Genomic DNA, 18,844 nt, shown 5'->3' on the forward strand with positions numbered 1-18,844 from the left:
GAAGAGCTTTTATTAGAAGTAGGGGAATTGTCAGCTTTGGGTGTTTTTATTGTGATAAAATATGTGTAACATAAAATTTACTTTTTTAACCATTTTTAAGTGTACAATTCAGTGGCGTTCAGTACATTCTCATTGCTGTGCAAACATCACCCCCCTCCCTCACCACTTCTCTATCTTCTCAGACTGAAACTCTACTCATTAAACACCAACTCCCCGTTCTCCCTCCTCGCAGCCCCTGGCAACCACCATTCTCTTTCCTGTCTCCAGGGACTTGCCCATTCCAGGGACTTCATGTAAGTGGAGCCATATAGTGTCTGTCCTTTTGTGACTGGCTTAATTCACTTAGCATAATGCCCTCAAGGCTCATCCGTGTTGTAACATATGTCAGGATTTCTTTTCTTTTTCAGGCTGAATAATATTTCGCTCTGTGTCTCTACCACATTTTGTGTATCTGCTCAGCCATCAATGGACACTTGGATTGTTTCTACATTTTGGCTATTGCAAATAATGCTGCCATGAGTACGGGTGTATAGACATCTGTTTGGGTCTCTGCCTTGGATTCTTTTAAAGATATATATGTTTTCATTGGTTTGAGGGAGAGAGAAAGAGGAGGCCATGGGAAGATGGAAGCAGAGATGGAAATTAGGCAGCCACAAACCCAGGAATGCCTGGAGCCAGCTGAAGCCAGAAGAGGCAAGGATGAATTCTCCCCTATGGCCTTCAGAGGGAGGGAACCTGGCCCTGCTGACACATTGGCTTCAGACTTCTAGCCTCCAGAGTGTGAGAGAAAACATTTCTGTTGTTTTAAGCCACCTAGTGCGTGTTGACTTGTTATGACAGCACTAAGGAACTCATGTACTGGGCGGGAGGGTGGCGGGGGACACACCAAAGCCCTTAGCTCCACCTGCTCTTCATCATAAACCCTCTGTGTGAGGATCGCACCAGCTTCCCTCTGGCCTCCTTGCCTCCAAGCCCACTCACTGCCATCCCCCTGCTACACTGTGCCTGCCAGAGAGATGTTACTAAGATACATCCCGGTGTTGCATTTCTGTTTGAAGCCTATCCACCAGGACTTTCTGTTCCAAGTGACAAAAAATGCAACCTATACTGGCTTATGTGAAAAGGAATTTATTGGCTCATGAAACCAAAAAGGCCAGGGGCTAGGGCTAGCTTTACCTCAGCTGGAGTTGAGGCTCAAACGATGTCACTGGGATTCCTTTTGTTCTGTCATGCTGCCTTCTGCTCTGTTGGTGCTGGTTTCAAGCTCTGCAGAGCAGTGAGATGGTGATAGCAGCCCTAGCCCCTATATCCTGTCAACTTAGACACCAGCAGAAAGGTTCAAAGACTTCTCCCAGGTCCTGAAGCCAAAGCCCTGGATTGGCTCCCATCAGGCCAGAATACCCATTTCTCAGCCAATCACTATGGACACAGGAATGGAATGTGCTCATTGGCTTAGGTCTAGGTCACATGCTCCTCCCCCTGGAGCCATGGAGGAGTTGTATCTACCACATGGACTGAGAGGGAAGGAGGGAAGGGAAGGGGGGGAAAGAGGGAAGACATAATCTCAGAAGAAAAATCCCACCTCAATTATGGCAAATGCATGATGAGCAACACCACCCCAGCCAAAATAATCAGTAAGTGTTCACATAGATGCTCTTTAATGGTTCCTACCAAGAAGCATCAAGATCTAAGTTCCTGGTCTCCAGCCTCTCCTTAATACCACTTTGCTTGACATCCCTACACATGTCCTGCCATTTCTTGCCCACATGCTTTTATTTACAAAGATCCCTTTACCCAGAATATTTTCCCTTTTCCCCCTACCTGCACCTGACTAATTCCCACTATTCCTTCAGACTGCTCACCTGGAGGCTCTGTCTCCAGTTTGGATGGACTCCCAAAGCATCCTGAAGTGCATGTATAATGGCCTTTCCCCCTTGGACTGAACTTGACTGCTAATGAGTCTGTCTCCTCTCTTGATCTCTGCACTCCACAAGGGCAGGGGTTCATTTTATTTTTATTTAATAAACACATAAAACCATTTCCAAGGGCCAACCACTACTCTAAGATCTTTGCAAATATTAACTCATTTAATCCACATAATAAACGCATGAATAGCAAGTTCTATTAACTCTACTATTGAAATAGGTTATATCTGGTTTACCTCTGCATTTCTCAGGCCCAGACTAGGGCTAGGTACATGGTAGGCACTCAAAATGCACAGGGTGGGGCAAAAAGTAAGTTCACAGTTGTGAGTCCATGAAACACAAACATTATTCTGGCATTATTATTTATCAATTATTGTATTATTTTCCATATGAACAGCTGTAAACTTACTTTTTGCCTCACTCTGTATATCTTTCAGGTTGTCTCTCTTGATTGTCCAATCTTACCTAGATGGCTAAGTCCTCAGATTTTCCACTTTGGGCAGCCTCAGCCAGCAGCCAGGCTGGCATCTCTCTGGCTCTATCTGGTGTCCAGGCCAGCAACCCAAGGGCTGCTGAGGCACACGAAAGGAACTCCAATCTGGACCCTTTAGTCCCATGAAACCCCTATGATTAGAGAATGCGCCCAAAAGACCCCCAGGTGGCCCTCTACCCCCTCCCCCACCCCGCAGTACCCTCCCTCTCTCCATATTCCCAGAGTGCAATCCAGGGGTCCCAATTCTGATAGTCACTTACCTGGACAGACTCCCGAGGACCACTTGGTGGCTCAGAATTTGAATGTGCATGTCTTGTCTTCCCAGGAGAGACTATTTCATTAAGACCAACAAGCTTCCACTTCTGCAGGCCTATCTGGTTCTGTCTCTTTGGTCTCCTCCTCACTCCGCTTGTCCCATCCCTCCTCCATTGCCCGGTTCAAGTCACCTATCCTCACAGCTCTTTACTCCACCCATCCTTTCTCATTGTCCATCCCTGGCCTTTCTCTCCAGCTCTGTCCCCTGGTCTCTCACCTTAATCTCTTTGTCCTTGTCTCATTCTGCTGGACTCCTCTCCTGTGTCCCTTGGCATATGTTTGGCAGTCTGTGCCCTCTGGATATCTGTCTGTCTGTTTCTCTCCAGGCCCCTCTCTCTCTCTCTCTCTCCCCCCCCCCCCATCTTTGGTTATTTAGGATGTCCGGAAATGGTTACTTAGGATTTCCGGAAATGGGCCCGGGACCTCTCACTTTCCCATAAGAGTGAAAGAACCCCTCTGTAACAGCCTCAGAACCCATACCCAAGATCCTCTCCCACAGAGCCTCCTCTCTGCTCTTCTTCCTCCTCAAGGTCCCTCTGCCTGGCCCAGGGGACAGGAGCCCTCAGGGCCACATGGGCAGTGTGGCTGTCTGCACCCCGAGGACCCAGGCCACGATGGCTTCCCTTAATGAGCGCGCCTTCGGTGACACATTCATTATTCCTGTTCCGTCTCTCCGAGTCAAAACTGATTAGTTACACTTACCGCCGCAAAGATGTAATGATTTTATTGTTTATCTTCAATTTATTTTGATTAACATCTCCGTTCTTTTCATTGCAAGTGCAATTAGGTGCAATCTAACAGCGACTACTTTAATTTTGTTGAAATTAAGATGAATAAGTGACGGTTTATGGTGCTTTGTTTAACAAATAAATCATAGTTAAGAGGAGTGTATTAGTAATAAATGAAAAAGGACAGCTTAATTAAAATGCATGGAGCCAGCCTCTTGATGTACATCCAAAATCCAAATCGGAATTCCAAAAATCAGAGGGAGCTGAGGGCGAGGGAGACCCTTGCTGCCTCTCACTGTGGTGATCAGAACATGATGGACAGGATGGTTTGGTTTTGAAGCTGCTATGCAGAGAAGTACGTTATGACCCTTATGAGATGGTCATCCCTTATCAGCAAATGCCACTGGGAACCCAGGTAGGAAGCAGATTTGGGAGGACACAGGAAGAGTGTCCCCCAGGAGGGACCAGCTGGCAAGCCTACGCCCTGAATTCTCCCTGGGAACCCACTGAGGACAGGGGACAGGTGGTTCCTCACCCCCAATGATTGCCCATAACAAGCCTGGAACCTCAGGGCAAGCCCCTCATTGAGATCTCCTCCCCGCTGGGCTGAGAGGGACTTCCCATCTCTTGATTTGGAAACAAAGTGCAAAAAGTCAGCCCTGGAAAGTTTCCCGTGTGAAGTTTAAAAGCGCCTGTGCTGGAGAGGCCGGCTTTGAAGCAGGCGCTGGGGCCCCTGGCAGGCTCCTGCGAGTCAGAGGGCCGGCCTCGCCTCAGATCCGCCAGCCAGCCGCTGCTGAGCTGGGAAACAGGGATCGTTTTCAAGCTGAAAAACCACTCATGGAGCTCACTCCTTTGCCACCGCTCTTCCTTTGTTCTAAGTCATCTCCTTCCTCTGCCTTCTCCTCCTCCTTTGCTTCTTTCTATGAGTGAAGAGGAGCAGGCAGGCCTGGGTTCAATTCTAGGTGAAGGCTTTTACTAGCTGTGTGATCTCAGGCCAGTGATTTAACCTCTCTGGACCCCAGTGCTCACTCACAAAAGGGAGGACAGGGGTGCCCACAAGGCAGGGATGCTGGGAAGGTTGGCCAAGATCCCTGCACAGAAGTGTCCAGAACCTGCCTGGCTGAAGGCGGAGCTCAATAATCATTAGCTCTCTTCCTCTCCACAGACCCTCTTGTCGCCTCCTGTCTGTATTGCAACTAACTAGACCTGTGGTCGGCAAACTGCGGCTCGAGAGCCAAATGCGGCTCTTTGGCCCCTTGAGTGTGGCTCTTCCACAAAATACCACGGCCTGGGTGAGTCTATTTTGAAGAAGTGGCATTAGAAGGAGTTTCAGTTTAAAATATTCGGCTCTCAAAAGAAATGTCATTTGTTGAACTGTTGATATTTGGCTCTGTTGACTAAGGAGTTTGCCGACCGCTGAACTAGACCTTCCTGGGCAAGTCTCTTCATCCTTCCCTTGGACTCACTTTAACTCCTACTATCCTTCATCTTTCTGCATTTGAACCTCACTTTCCTTTTTCGACTTCTCAACACGTTATCAAGTGCCCACCTTGTGTCAGGCGCTTGAAGACTGTTTCAGGTGAGCAAACCCAGGGCAGGTCTGCCCTCAAAGAGCTTCCAGTTCTATGTCCCACGTCCCCATGGTACTGTGTCACCGCGGTTCTGTGTGTTCAGAAGTGTCTTCCCCATAAAACCAGTGGTTTGCGAAGGCAGGGGCAATGCCAGCACAGAGTCCGGCACACAGCTGACCCAATGGCTATTTACTCTTCAATCAAACAACAGATGCCAGCTGAGGACATCCCTGTGGGCTGCCTGTAAGGGCACAGAGAGAGCTGAGCCCAGTGTGAGCCATGAGGGAGGAGGCCACACTCAGGTGTGGGGTGAACAGTGTTGGGTCAGAGCAGAAGAAGGCACAAGAGATGACAACTCCCCAGAAGGACATTAGGCAAAGGATATGAATGGGAACTGAATGTGGTTTCCTCCTGGTTCAGAAATGGAGAAAGCTGGACTCATGTGGTTCCCAGGTGCTGAGGCTATGGCTCCGCCCCCCTTGTGCCTGGCTCCTCCCACCTCTCAGCCTCATTCTCCTCCTTCCTTCTGCTCAGCTCTACGGGCACATGCTCCTCACTCTGCCAGGAACCCTCTCCCATCAGCAGCCTCTTCCCAATTCCTGGCTACTGCAACCCTAACCCCACACCTGACTCTAGGTCTCACCTTGAGAAATCCTTCCCTGAGCCCCAGTCCAGGTCAGTTTTTCTGGATATTTGGCCTCACTGCACTCTCTACTCAATGGTACTTGCAGAACTGCCATGTAACATTGTGGAATAGCTGTTCACAGTCTGTCTCCCCAGCTAGACTGCACATTGCTTGAAGGCAGAGACCACACCTGCCTTGCAAATTGCTGTCTCCTCAGAGCCCAGCAAAAAGCATGGACAACAGGCCTGGCCAGCGGGGCTCCGTTGGTTGGAGCATCATCCTATGCACAAAAGGATCAAGGGCTTGATTCCCAGTCAGGACACATACCCAGGTTTTAGGTCTGATCCCTGGTCAGGACACATGTAGAAGGCAATGGATTATGTTTCTCTGGAGCGTCAATGTCTCTCCCTCTCTCTCTAAATCAATTTTTAAAAAAGCAACATGTCCTCGGGTGAGGATTAAAAAGCACGGACAACAAATACATAAGCACTTGTGAAGTAAAATCTGGACAGAATAAATAACCTCATAGGCATGGGCTCTTCTTCCATGTCATGGCTGAACTGAACCACAATCTGTAAAGGAAGGTGGTTACTCTTCTCATTTTGCAAATGAGGAAACTGAAGCTTTGAGCTGTACGAATTGCCCAAGGCAAGCAATGGTCTTGAACCCACATCTGTCTGATTCTGAAGCCACACTGCACCCAGGAAGCATCTTTGAAGCTTTTAAGCCAATCACGGTGTGTGTGTGTGTGTGTGTGTGTGTGTGTGTGTGTGTGTGTGTGAGAGAGAGAGAGAGAGAGAGAGAGAGAGAGAGAGAGAGAGAGAGGACCCAGAAGACTAGGCTTTCTCCTGCTTGTGTCTAAGGACAGGAGAGAGCAATGGCCCCTCTGGTTGCTGTCGGTGAGGGAAGAGACATCAGGTGACAGGGCCTGAGAGTCAGACCCAGGCCAGGGATCTGCCCTGAGGAAGGGGGGGGGGGGGTCACCACCCATGTTTTTCAGGAGAAACTCTAGGAACCCCAGAAGCAACGGCCCTTGACCTTTCTTACTGACCTGGCCTCTTGGCACTTGTCCTGGCCCTGGAGGCTGGTGACAGTGGCTTTATGAGGCACGCAGGGCGCCTGTGGGCCCCGGTAGCAGAGCAGCTGCCACAGGCATTGGAGTGAGCATGGACACGGAGAGGGGGAACCTGAGTCATTTCTCACCTCCGGCCCCCCTCCCTCCACCCTGCACCCCTCCCAACCCCACTACCTGGAACTATTTTTAGAGATAAGGGAGAAAGCGACTCTTCAGATGTCTCAGGGCAGAGAAATAGCTTAAGTTGGATTCTGAGGCTGCTGTTGCAAGGAGGGAGAGAGGACCAGACGCTAAGGGCTCCTGAGAGAGGGGTGGAAAGTGCAGGGAGGTAGTAGGAGGAAGAGAGAAAGGGAGATCATGGTGAGAGCAACGAGGGGTAAGAGTGGGCGCCACGACGGATCCAAAGAGAGAGAAAGAGGCACAGTGAGCCGAGGAGCTGTGGACACGGGGGGAGAGAGGGAGAGAGGAGATGAGAGAGAGGGAGGAAGGGAGGCAAGAGGAGGAGGAGGAAGAGGAGGAGGGAGAGAGAGGGAGAGGGAGAGGGAGAGAAAGAGAGAGAGGCGCTGCAGAGCCTGGGAGATGGAGAGTGACACAGGGAGGCAGGCAGAGACGGACGGACCACAGATCGAGGGCGGCCGGAGCGGTGACAGCGACAGAGGGACGGGCGGCGGGGGCAGCGCGCGGAGCGGGCGCGGGACGGCGGCGGGCGGGGGAGGCCGTGGGATGCGGCCGCCTCCTCCGGGCGCCGCGCCGCCCCCGCCCCGGCCGCACGCGCCCGCAGCCTGATGACCGCAGCGCAGCCCGCGACGCGGCCCTCGGACCCGGGGCGGCCGGCAGCCGGCAGCGCGGGGCCCGCCCGGGAGCCGAAGCCCCCGGCCCGCAGGCCCTGATCGGTTCGCCAGCCCAGGCGACCCTACAGCCCCTCTGATCCGCGCGCCCCGTCTCTGCTGCCGGGCGCGGGGCCTCTCTCCCGGAGCCCCGCCCGGCTCCCGGCCGGCTCGGTAGGCTGGAGCGCCCCGCCGGCCCGAGCAGGGAGCCCCCCGCCCCCGGGCCCGGGCCCCCCCGGCGATCCTCTCCGGCTCCCCACATCGCACACCTCCTCCTCCGGCTCGGCCGGACCTGCCCTCGGGCCCTGGGGCTGCCCACGGCCCCGTCGCCCCCTCTGGGCACCGTGCCAGCCCCCCCAGCCTGCACCCTGCCGCTGCCCCCGAGCCCGGCGCCCCCGCCCCCCGCGCCCCGGCCCTGGCCCGGGGCCGCCCGCAGAGCCGGCCACACCCGCTCCGGAGGACGCGGCAAGGTAAGGAGGCCCCTGGGCTCCCCGGAGGGGCCCGGGCGCAGCGCGGGGGGCGCGCCCCGGGGCAGGGGGCACCCTGGGACCCAGACCTGGGGCTGCGGCTCCCACCGAGCCGGGGACACGCGGGGGCCCGCGGGCCGGGAGGCTCTGACAGTCACAATCCCGATGGGAGGACCCGGTGGGGACTGGGTGAGGCGGTCACCGTCCCATCCGGGACTGCAGGGGGGTTCGCGCTCGGGCACAGAGATCCAGTCCCGCCGCTCATCCTCTAAGGACCCCCCTCCCTCTCCTCCACCGGAGGCTCTGAGAATGTGTGGGACCTTTGCCTGGAGCAATCACTTCTTCACCCCCCTCTCTCAGCTGGGAGTCTTCTTCCTCTCCCCAATGAAGCAGATTCCTCCCGCCCCAGCTTAGAAGGATTTTCTTCCTCCTTCCCACTCCCCAATTTAGCAAATTCTCCATCCTGACAATTTACAACCATCTTCTCTCTCGCTTTCCCTCTCTGCCACCCCTTTACTACACTTTATGCTGAGCGTGTAGACAAATGCAGTTTGAGTTTTCAACTATGGGGTGTGCTTTTCTGGTGCAGGGGCCGGTCCTGGGGGCTCTTCACCCAAAGCAGGGCACCTCCCGGCCATTCCCGCCCGCCTCCAGGCAAAGGGCAGCTGCCCAGGTGGACGGGGCATTTGTTCCCAGGGGCAAGGAGGGGAGACTTTACCCCGAAACAAAGAATTGAGGCCAACCCAGACCGGCCAGCCTCTTCAGAGGCCGGAGAATCCCAGCTGGGGGGGGGGGGGGGAAGGCTCCCTTCCCCACCCCTCTAACTTTAAAATAGTTTAATGAACACAGAGAGAGAAATCATTTTTTCCCCCTGCGTGGTGAGCAGTCTACAAAGAGAAAGGGGAAAGGAGGGAGAGAGCTTTAACTCTGATCCCCGCAATTAGTTCCCTGGGATTGGGGAGGAGGTGAAGGGGGGGGGGGGGGTGGGCAGACCCAGCCGCCTCAGTTCTTCAGATACAAAAGCATTTAGATCGCTTTAGACCGGTTAATCCCGAGTCTGGCTCGGGTCTCTTTTGTTTCCCAACTCCATTGTGGGTTTTGTGCAGTTTCTCTCTGTTCGCGTGATTGACTAGCCAATGGATGGTAATTATCCAAATGTCCCCTCTGTCCTTTGACTGACTTCTCCGTATTATGGGCAACTGTCATGCTTTCTGTCATTCCATATCATATTACACGTATTATCATATGAAGTCTCCCTCCCCCAGTATAAAGGAGGGGTTGCCTCAGCCCAGATGCTACTGCATTTAGAAGGAAGGGTCCGCACCCCCACCCCCCAGCCCGGAGAAATTTGTCCCGGGCACACAGGTTCCGAATACAGAGCAGGGGACTCCCGAAATGGGAGGTTCTGCAGGTAATTTGTTTTTGCTGACTCGGGAGGTCTCTGGGGTTGGGGTTAAAAAGATGGTCTTGGGGGGATTGGAGCAGGCTTGCCAGCTGGTATTATTCCTCTGGCCGGACCTTGGAGCAGTTTGGACCGATCTGGCATCCCTTATGGAGAACCTTAGAGCCAGCCTTTCGTCCCCAAAAATATCAGAAAAGTCTGCAGGACTGGGTCCTTTTGGGGTACTGGAAGCTCAGTGGCACGTGCTCAGGGCACCCGCCATAAGGTCTCAAAATACACCTCACTACCTGTGGCCTTTTACAGGACAAGTCTTTGGACTCTTGTCCCTGCTTGCTGCCACGCAGACTGGGGACGGGAGGAACCAGCTGTGTCTGTTTCAAAGCCCGACTAGCTGAGGCTGAAGCTCTGAAAATGCACTAGCTTTTCCAGTGCTTTTTGCACAGATAAACTTAGTACCCTTTGGTGCAATTGTGCGTGCCATCACTTAAGAGGGAGGTAGGATTTATAACAAGGAGGCTTTGCAGACAGACTCTGGGGTCCCCTGAATCTGTGGGCAGGACTGGCCTTTCTTCTGCTAAAATGGGGAAAAAGTGTTTTATTATTGCAATGAATATGAAGCACCGACCAGATGTACAGCCTCGCAGTTAATTACCTTGTTCTTCATCAAATATATGAGCAATAAATTTCCCAGGAAGGGAGTGGTGTGTGTGTGTGTGTGTGTGTGTGTGTGTGTAGATAGATGGACAGATAGATGAATCCAGGGGACAGAAAAATTCACACTCTTTTCCAGATCACAGAAAAAGACTATTTTGTAGGAAGCTTGATAGACTGCTTCAAGATGCTTTTAATTTTTTCATGATCAAATATACATGATCAAGCTGTGCAAGTTAAGGTGTGAGGTGCACTGACAGTCAATGGCTATTGATCAGGCGGTTAAGTATTCTGCTGTTTTATAAATATAGATAGATCCCAGGTGATTTAAAGAATTGGATAGTCAAGAAACTGGCATTCTACCTTGCTTTGGAGAAGGGGAAATGTCTGGTCAATTACAAAATACTCAAACCATTGCTTATTCCTCTACCACACCCCTTAAGAATCTTGGAAAATGTGAACTTCATTTGTGGGGGTTTTCAAGAACAGAGTCAAAATATGCCAAATATTTTGTTTCAGGTCTGCCATAAACAGTTCATTTACGTGTGTTATTCACAGGCTGGGCATTTGCTATTCTCTGTTTCTCTCTCTCTCTCTCTCTCTCTCTCTCTCTCTCTCTCTCTTTCTCTCTCTCACACACACACACACACACACACACACTGAAAAACATAATTTTGACCCAGACTATCGTGCTGCTGAAGAGCAGAGAAGGGTGTCATTTCTGGGAGTGGGGTCTAAGGTCCTTAAAACCCTTCTGGTTAGAAAGAGGGTGAACTGGCCACATGGCCTTTCCCAATTAACTAATTTCTCACTAATCTAAAGATCTATTTAGAAAGGTGTGGAGAGGCTGGGGGATAGAGATTTAAAGATAACCTCTAATTGGTGTGGAGAAATTCACTTGACACCTACAAAAACCTCTCTATTCCTCTTTCATTCTTCCCCCACCCCTGTCGCTCTTCTCCTACACTCTTCCTTGTCTCTTTCTCTCATTTCTTTTTCTCTTCTAGAAATTTAAAGTGGACTTTGAAAGGGAGAAGCAACGAGAAGCAGTTGGGAAGGGGGAGGAGAGAAAGCGAACTTTAAAATTTTTTTATTGTGTTGCATGGCAATCTCATTTGTAATCACCTAATTAGCTATTCTTTAGAAAGATCCAGCTCAGGAAAATCAGCCTTCCTCCAGATAGGAGAAATGTAAGCACACAGACAATTTATAGTTATGTTTTTGTTTCACATCTCAAAAAAGACAGAAAGTGTAGATTTTAGATTTTTTAATCTGAAAAAAAAAGTCTTTTCTATCTAAGAGTCCTTCAATGGATGAGGTCAGGCATTCCCATTGATAAGTCCCCCCTGGAAATGAAACTGAAATTGGCATCCCTCAAAAAAAGTTGATCGGCAATGTAGAAATGGATGAATCAGACCTGATTGGATGGACATGCCCTTTCACCTCATTGTCTCTGACCTATCACTTAATTAATCTCTCCCAGATGCAGAGCTGTTGACAATGGCAAAGATAAGCAGTATTTTGAACAAAGCAGGAAGCTTATTAAAGAACAAGACACAGTGAGGCTTGAGGCTCTTAAAAATGTACAAATCATCAGTGGGTAGATGGAGTTTGTTATACCACAACTGCATCTCAGAGATGGTTCCGTTCTTTGCTGAAACTTTGCCTTTCTTTAACCATTAATTTCTATCTACCTTCATTTTCTGCCTCGCCCCTCCATGTCTCTGATTTCCTTCCTTCCGCCACTCCCTCTCTCTGGATGCAGACTATCCTTGGTTAGTTTCCTGAAAATTGTCCTCTGCTTCCCAGACTTGTCTTTAGCTCTTCAGATCATTTTTATAGCGTTAGGACTATCAAGGAGGTCAGCTCGAAGGCTTAGGGTGACAAAATATTGACTGCATTTCCTAGTACCTTATGAAGGAGGACATTTGTGCTGGAAGCACCTTGGTGACATACAGGGAATAGTTCATTAATTAAAAGACCTGCTAATAGCTGCTTGAATTACTGTACAGAGAGAATGAAATGACTTTGTAAAAAGATGACCACTGGAGGAATACATGGTTGGGGTTTTTGTTTGTTTGTTTCTTAAAGCATTTTTATGAGCAGGTCCTAGAAAATGCGTTGCTTTTACTCATGCCTCTATCGTCAACTATTCAATTGAGCTTCAATTAATGATAATATATGGTCTGGGATCCTTAGCTGGGCTGACTGATGGAAGAGCTTTGTTGAATTTGGTGCAGGTGGCACTGTTTAATAAGCACAGGAAAGAGTGAATAATGTAGTGCTTGCAAAGAGAAGTAAATGCAAAATAGATCGCTCTAATTATGGCAGCCCCCAGAAATAGAGATACAAGCTGAAATGGCCAACTGGCTGGGAAAATCCAAATAGAGCTGATTGTCCCCTGCCTTTTTTTACTTTGAAGCACTGACACCACAGCTTTAAAAGTAAATTTGGATGAGCTCATCTGACTCGACACAAGCTCAAATTCCAAACGTGGGTCTGGTGACCTATCAATGTTTGCCTTCACTGTCTAGAATCCTTCACCAGATAGTACAATTCAGCTCTAAAAGGAGACTATCTGAATATTTCTTCCCGCAAGAGATCATACAAGCTCATTACCACTGGTTTCTGCTTTATCGCAGAGTGTCAGGAGATTTTGTTTTTGTTTTGTTTGAATTTCTTTATGCCCGAGAAAAATGAGTCTATAGAAAATCAAAGTGTGAAGACTTAAGCAAACAGAATTTCCCATATACCTGCAAGGGCCCGTAATGATTTTCATTCATGCAAAGATAATTGATGGGACGTTAGTTGTTTTAATTAATGGAAGGATAAAATGGGGGAGGGGCCAGGGACTGGGCTTCAGCTGAAGCATATGTGGGAAATGACTGTTCCTCATCGAAAGAGACAATGCCGCCTTCCCCAGTGGAGTGGAGATTTGCTAATCGGGCCAGTGGAAAGTTGGGCTGGAAACCTCCTGCTGGAAATGAGGGGTGAGAGATGTTGGCCACTCATAGTCCCTCCCCTGCAATCTCCCTATTCCTGGTCCCACATTACCTGACAGGGGAGGAACCTTCTTACTTTCAAGGAAGGTGCAATTTGTGCTAGGAACCTAGTCTCTTTAGTGATCGTAAAATAGTGCCAGCGGCTGGGAAGCCCAAAATCGACCTTCTTTAGTCCACATTACGGAAGGTTTGGGGCTAAATACGTGCGAGCTTCCGGAACAGGGCTGAGAGATGAAATGGATGTGCTAGGAACAGGATGCTCTGTACAACAATGTCTCCAGTGAGTGTCTAGAGTCTCTGTCCTCTGACTGGGAACCCAGGGAGGAGCCAAGTCCAGCGTCTTTAGCCCAAACCCCTTCTTTTTGTTCTGTGAGAATGTTTACCAAACCCATGGCCAGTCTAGCCAGCGCAGGCTGGGCACTCTTGTCAATTAGTGTATGTAAAGCTCATAAAAAAGTTTACGAGAAACCTTTGCTTAGAAATAGAGAGTTTAGGGGTGTCCTGCTGTCAGAGAGGGATGGCAGGGATGCCTCTGAACCAGGAACTGTGGTAGGACCTGTTTCCGGTCTCTGGTGCATGGAGATACAAGAATTGTCAACTCCACCACAGTTCAGCTGCTTCCTCCCCATCCGCACTTTTTTCATACAATACATTCCTGATTCTCCCTTCAGTAGAATGTGGTTCTCTGTGTGAGAAAATGCGTTGCTATTATTTGTGCTTCAGCCTAAAAGACAAGCAGATTAGCAAAATGGCTCTTGTAGGACTGGGTAGTTTCTGGGTTAGATTAAAAAGAAATTACCCCTAAGGAATGGCTGTAGTTATACCCGCTGGAAAAAAAATTGACATATTTTTGCAATATTTACTCCTTTTTTTTGGCTTCCAGGGCACTGTATATCTTTGTATGGAAATTAGTAGGTGGGGAGATGCAATTAGCTATTGGGTATTTTGTCACAATTCTTCCTTAAGAATAATCTGATCTGACAGATTTATATGGTTGACAATGTGATTTAAGCAGGACCCAGATACAAACTTTCCCCACCCTAATCAATAATGGTAAATCCTTTTGCCGAGGTGAACAATCTCTGACCTGGAATTCATATTTCTTTTACCAATTCCCTGTAATAAAATTGAACATTTTGTCACCACTTTGAGAAACACTGCCAAACACCTTAAAACACATGTCACACGCCGGCAGCCCCTCATTTCCCTCCTCCGGGAGTTTCTACATCTGGAATCATAATCACAGATAAAAACCTTGACAAAATTGCATCTGAGCACATTCCTCTCCGCAGCCCTTACTTTCTCATAACATTTAATACAATATTAATACCTGCTACCGAAAGGCGGGGGGGGGGGGGGGGAGGGGGGAGGGCTGCCAACCTCCACATTTCCCGATGCATCATGTTCAAACCTGAAATTCACACTTCGTGTTTCATTTTAAGTTCAGTGCGTTTAACAGGGCCCTAGAGAGAGGGCCCTGGTTAGTTCCCCAACCTGCTCCACTGACGCCCAGGGAGGCAGTCTCAGAATTGTTCAGATCGCTGCAGGGAGAAGAGGCGGCGGCACTGGGCTCCTCTCTGCCTGCCAGGGGCCAAGCCACTTGGGCATGGGACATGGCATTCTCTTTGGAAACAACGAAGGCCCCACTGTCCTTCATGGTGACCAGCAGACTGACCAAGGCAAGGAACTGATTTCTAAAGAGATAGCCTTGCCCGAGCTGATTCGCTGCTGACTGACAGCCTCTCACATCAATACAAAGCACCCCTCCCTTTGCTGAACAAAACCTATGGGTCTGGGTGGGAGGGGGTTCCTTGTGGAGGATATAGGGCTTTTGGGGCTCGTCCCTGTGACTCAACTTCACCCCGTCTTTTCTGGGGAGTGCATTCCTGCACAGTGGCAAGGAATCACCACCCCTCTGCCATAGAAACAAGAGACAGAGGTTAGAGAGAAAGGAAAGGTGTGGGAGGGTACCCACCAGAGGGGGTCCCTGGGGCACGTGTGACGCCCTGAAAGTGGACCCCCAGATGTTGGTGGCTTTGTTCAGCCCCTGCCATTCTCTAACTAGAATTAGAGTCGAAACAGACCATAGCAAAGCCAGGGAGTCCAACCAGCAATGGCCCCTCCCTTTAAAAAATGTAACCAGTCCAGGTAACCAGCACCTCTAGTAGCAGCTTCCTGTGGAGGGAGGGACACACACACACACACACACACACACACACACTTCCCTAAGCAAGCCAGCCCCACTGCACGAGCAAGGAGTATAATTTGCTGAATGGTGCAACCTGGAGGGAGGACAGGAGGCATTACACTCAGAGAACTGAGGCAGGCAACTGGCCTGTGACTGCAGCCAGCAGCTTAAGGAACAGTCCTTTCTGCTTCCAGGCAGAGAAGAGACATTGTTTTGCCTCTTTCTTCTTTGCAGTTCCTATCCAAGAGGCTTCCCCGACCCCAGTCCCCAGCTCCATCCTCAGAGTTCCAGGTCCTTCTGGTGCCACTGCCCACAGGCAGGCAGGTCTGGGCCCAGGAGGGCAGCTCTCCCCGCGTGGAATCCTTTCCTGGTGGCTCCCAAATCTGGCGGTTTTTCTGCCCGCCTCTCCCTCTGGGGAAGACTCTGCCGGGAGAGGCTGAAAAAAATCTGGGCGCCCGCTCTCGCTCGCTTGTCAAGAAGCAAACTGTCTTCACATTCTCCAAGAGCAACATCCCTGCCTGGTAGGAAGAGGGAAAGAAGAGGCAAAAATAAATAAAACCAGTTAATGTTGTAGTTAACTTGCAAATCAAGTAAATCTGTTGGTGCCGTATTTGAGAAATAAACCATCAGAGCGTCACAGCAAACACACACACACTTCTGAACGTCTTCATTTTGATTTAATGGTATATCAGCGTCAACTATCGCTTCCTCTGCTGGTACACACGGCCTGATGCCCATGTTTATCACCGAGTGCGATGACTAATTACACCTTGTCAATCACCGGCTATGAAGACATAAAACCGGCGCGGCACAATGAAGGAGTTGCCTGCAGCGTCAATTAGTTGGCGATTCGGGGGTGATGGCGTGGCCCTGCTCCGGCCGCCGCCTCTCCTAACGGGATGGAGCTCCGGGAGCGGCGCGCTGATCAATCACCCTCCAGCCGCGGCCCCGGCCCCCGCCCCCCTCCCCGGCCCCCCTCCCCTCCCCTCCCCTCCCCTCCCCTCCGCTCCCCTCCCGGCCTGGCCTCACTTTCTCCGGGCAGCATGTGCTTCCTCCCTCTGCGGCCCCGGCTCGGCGGCGCCGGCGGCCCCGGGAGCCCCGGGAAGTCGGTGCGCGCGGCGGCCCCGCAGCCGGCAGCCGGGAGCCCGCAGCCTTCGGGGAGCGCCGGGGCTGGTGGCCCCTTTGTTGGGCGAGGCGTGCAGGGAGCGCTTTTGTTCTGAGTTCGTCACGGTGGCCGGCTGGAGGCTGCTCCCTCATTATGCGCCGGGTCTGCTCGTCGGCGGGGAAGCAGATGGTGGGGAGGTGGGCAGCGGCGAGGGGAGCCAGAACCTGAATTCTCGTCACCTGTCACCTCCCGCCAAAGCCAGGTTCCAGCGACTTCGGGGCTCTTTTCCCCACGTCTGGGGGGAAGAGGGGGTGGGGAGGAGGAGCGTCGAGGGGCGGCTGTTTCCGGCACCTCGCAAGGATCCAGTTTACCTGCTGCTCCCCCCTCCCCGCGCCCCCCTAATCGCTGCCTTCCCGAGGGCTGCGGCTCCTCGCACGGGGTAAATGTCACTCACGTGTCAGGACGTGTGCTCACAGCCTGTTCCTCCCCTTGTGGGGTGTCCGCGGACAGGGCTTGGTGGTGGTGCCACGTACCCCGGCTGCCGGGGGAGATGAGCCAAGGTACTGGCCTCGGAACCCTGGACCGGGCACTCCGATCCCTCCCCGCAGAGACGACCGGGGCGCGCCCCAGCCTGGCACCCAGAGGGGAGCGGGCAGGGGCACCGGGTGCGAATCGTGACTGCAACCGGTCAGCGCTGGGTGTGGGCTGCTGGTCAGAGAGGTGGCCACAAAATCCTATACTTACATGTCCGTCCTTCAGGGGTGGAGGGGGTGGGGGGTGTTTCCAGGTTTCTTGGGATAGTCATGGGCAAGTTACCGAGTCCCCCTCCTTTACCCCCGCCCGGTCCCCCCACATACACACCCCAGCTCCTGAGGCAGCCCCTGAGTTCTCCGAAAACATACCGCATCCAGCCAAGGACAAACGCTCCAGCGCTGTTACCGTTTTTTCTACCCCTTGGGCGACCTCCAGATGAACCCTGGTGACTCCCACATGGGATGTTCATTCCCAACTTTCTTTGAAAGAAAGTGCCCCAGATGCCTCGGGAGAGCATGCCTGTGTAGGAGTCCGTGCCCAGGTGCAGGCCGCGTGCAGGAGCCAAAGCACAAGGCTGTGTGAACACACACACATGCTTGTTGTTGGGTTTAGGGTCCTGCCCTCACGTGGGGGCATCTGTACTTGTCACTTCAAGAGTTTTTGCAAATATGCAAAACATGGCCTCCTAGAAAGTGCACAGGGGATTCAGGAAAATCACCTGGGCATGCAATTGTACGGAAACGTGAACTTGAACTAGGGCCACTGTTCAGATGCCTGCCTCTGCCTGGCTGTGGACACTTACACTCGGTGTGCACGTGTAGACCCTAGCTTCCTAGCTTCCCCTTCCCGCTGGCCTTGTTTTTTTTTTTTTTTTTTTTTTTTTTGCCAATGAAGATGAACACACAAATTTGCACACGTGAACATGAGTGCACGTGCTTAGGCATTACAAGTACTCACTTGCTTATGTCTAAAAGTTAACGTATGCTATGTGGGAAGTATGATCTTGTGCTGCCTCAACTTTGTGCCCGTATGTAAGATAAACTGCATGGGTCCCCACCAGCCCCTTTCCTCCTCCTGGCAAGCAGGTCCCTTCAGACCAACCCACCTCCAAAGCAGACCCGGAAGGTGGGACTCTGTCATTGACTTGTTCCTTCGGCTTTTCTCTACCATCCCTTTTTACTTTCTAAATCCAACTTCACCGCACACCTGGGTATGGCCCTTGAGTCCCCAACGATCCTATGTTGAGCCTGAAGTATGGGGGCTGGTGAGAGGAGCAGTTGGGATTACCCTCACCAGGAAGGACAGGTTGTTGGTCTTTGGAGAAGTGGTGCAGCCAAGCAGCTGGATGGGCGCTGGTTAGCAGCTGAGTCTGTGGCATGATGCCCCCAGTAGCTAGATAATGGGTCTGTGGTCTTTAAGAACCTTGTGGATGCCTAACCTAGCTCAGAGTGGGAAAGTTTTTAATAGGAGATGAGGAGGGGGAAGGGGGAGCAATGAAAGCATTTGCTTAGAGCCTGCTACGTTCCAGGCATTTTTACATCCGCGATCTCCTTTGTTCATCACACCATGGGAAGGGGATGTCTCCCATGGGAAAGATCAGACCAGCTAAGGGGAGTCGAGTCATCTGCCTAAGGTTAAGTGTGTGCATACATTGCAGGGCTTGGATTCAAACCCATGCCTTTCTTAGTTCCTGAAGTCCGGGGGGAGAGAGTGGGAAGAGCGAAAGGAAATCGGCCCCAGTTCACTAGGCGTGAGGAGAGGCTGGTTGGCCCTCCTCCCTGGGGTCTCTCGGCTCTCCCATCGGCTGGGTCCCCAGGAGGCCAGCGCAGCCTCGGGCAGTCCGCATGGCGCGGAGGCTGGCCCCAAGGCCCAACTGGGCGGGAAGCAGCCCAAGGCTCTGGGCGCTCCATCCCAGGCCTGCCTTCCCAGCTCCCCA

Source organism: Pipistrellus kuhlii, unplaced genomic scaffold (assembly GCF_014108245.1).
Source record: "Pipistrellus kuhlii isolate mPipKuh1 unplaced genomic scaffold, mPipKuh1.p scaffold_m20_p_43, whole genome shotgun sequence".
In the NCBI taxonomy this organism is placed as follows: Eukaryota; Metazoa; Chordata; class Mammalia; order Chiroptera; family Vespertilionidae; genus Pipistrellus; species Pipistrellus kuhlii.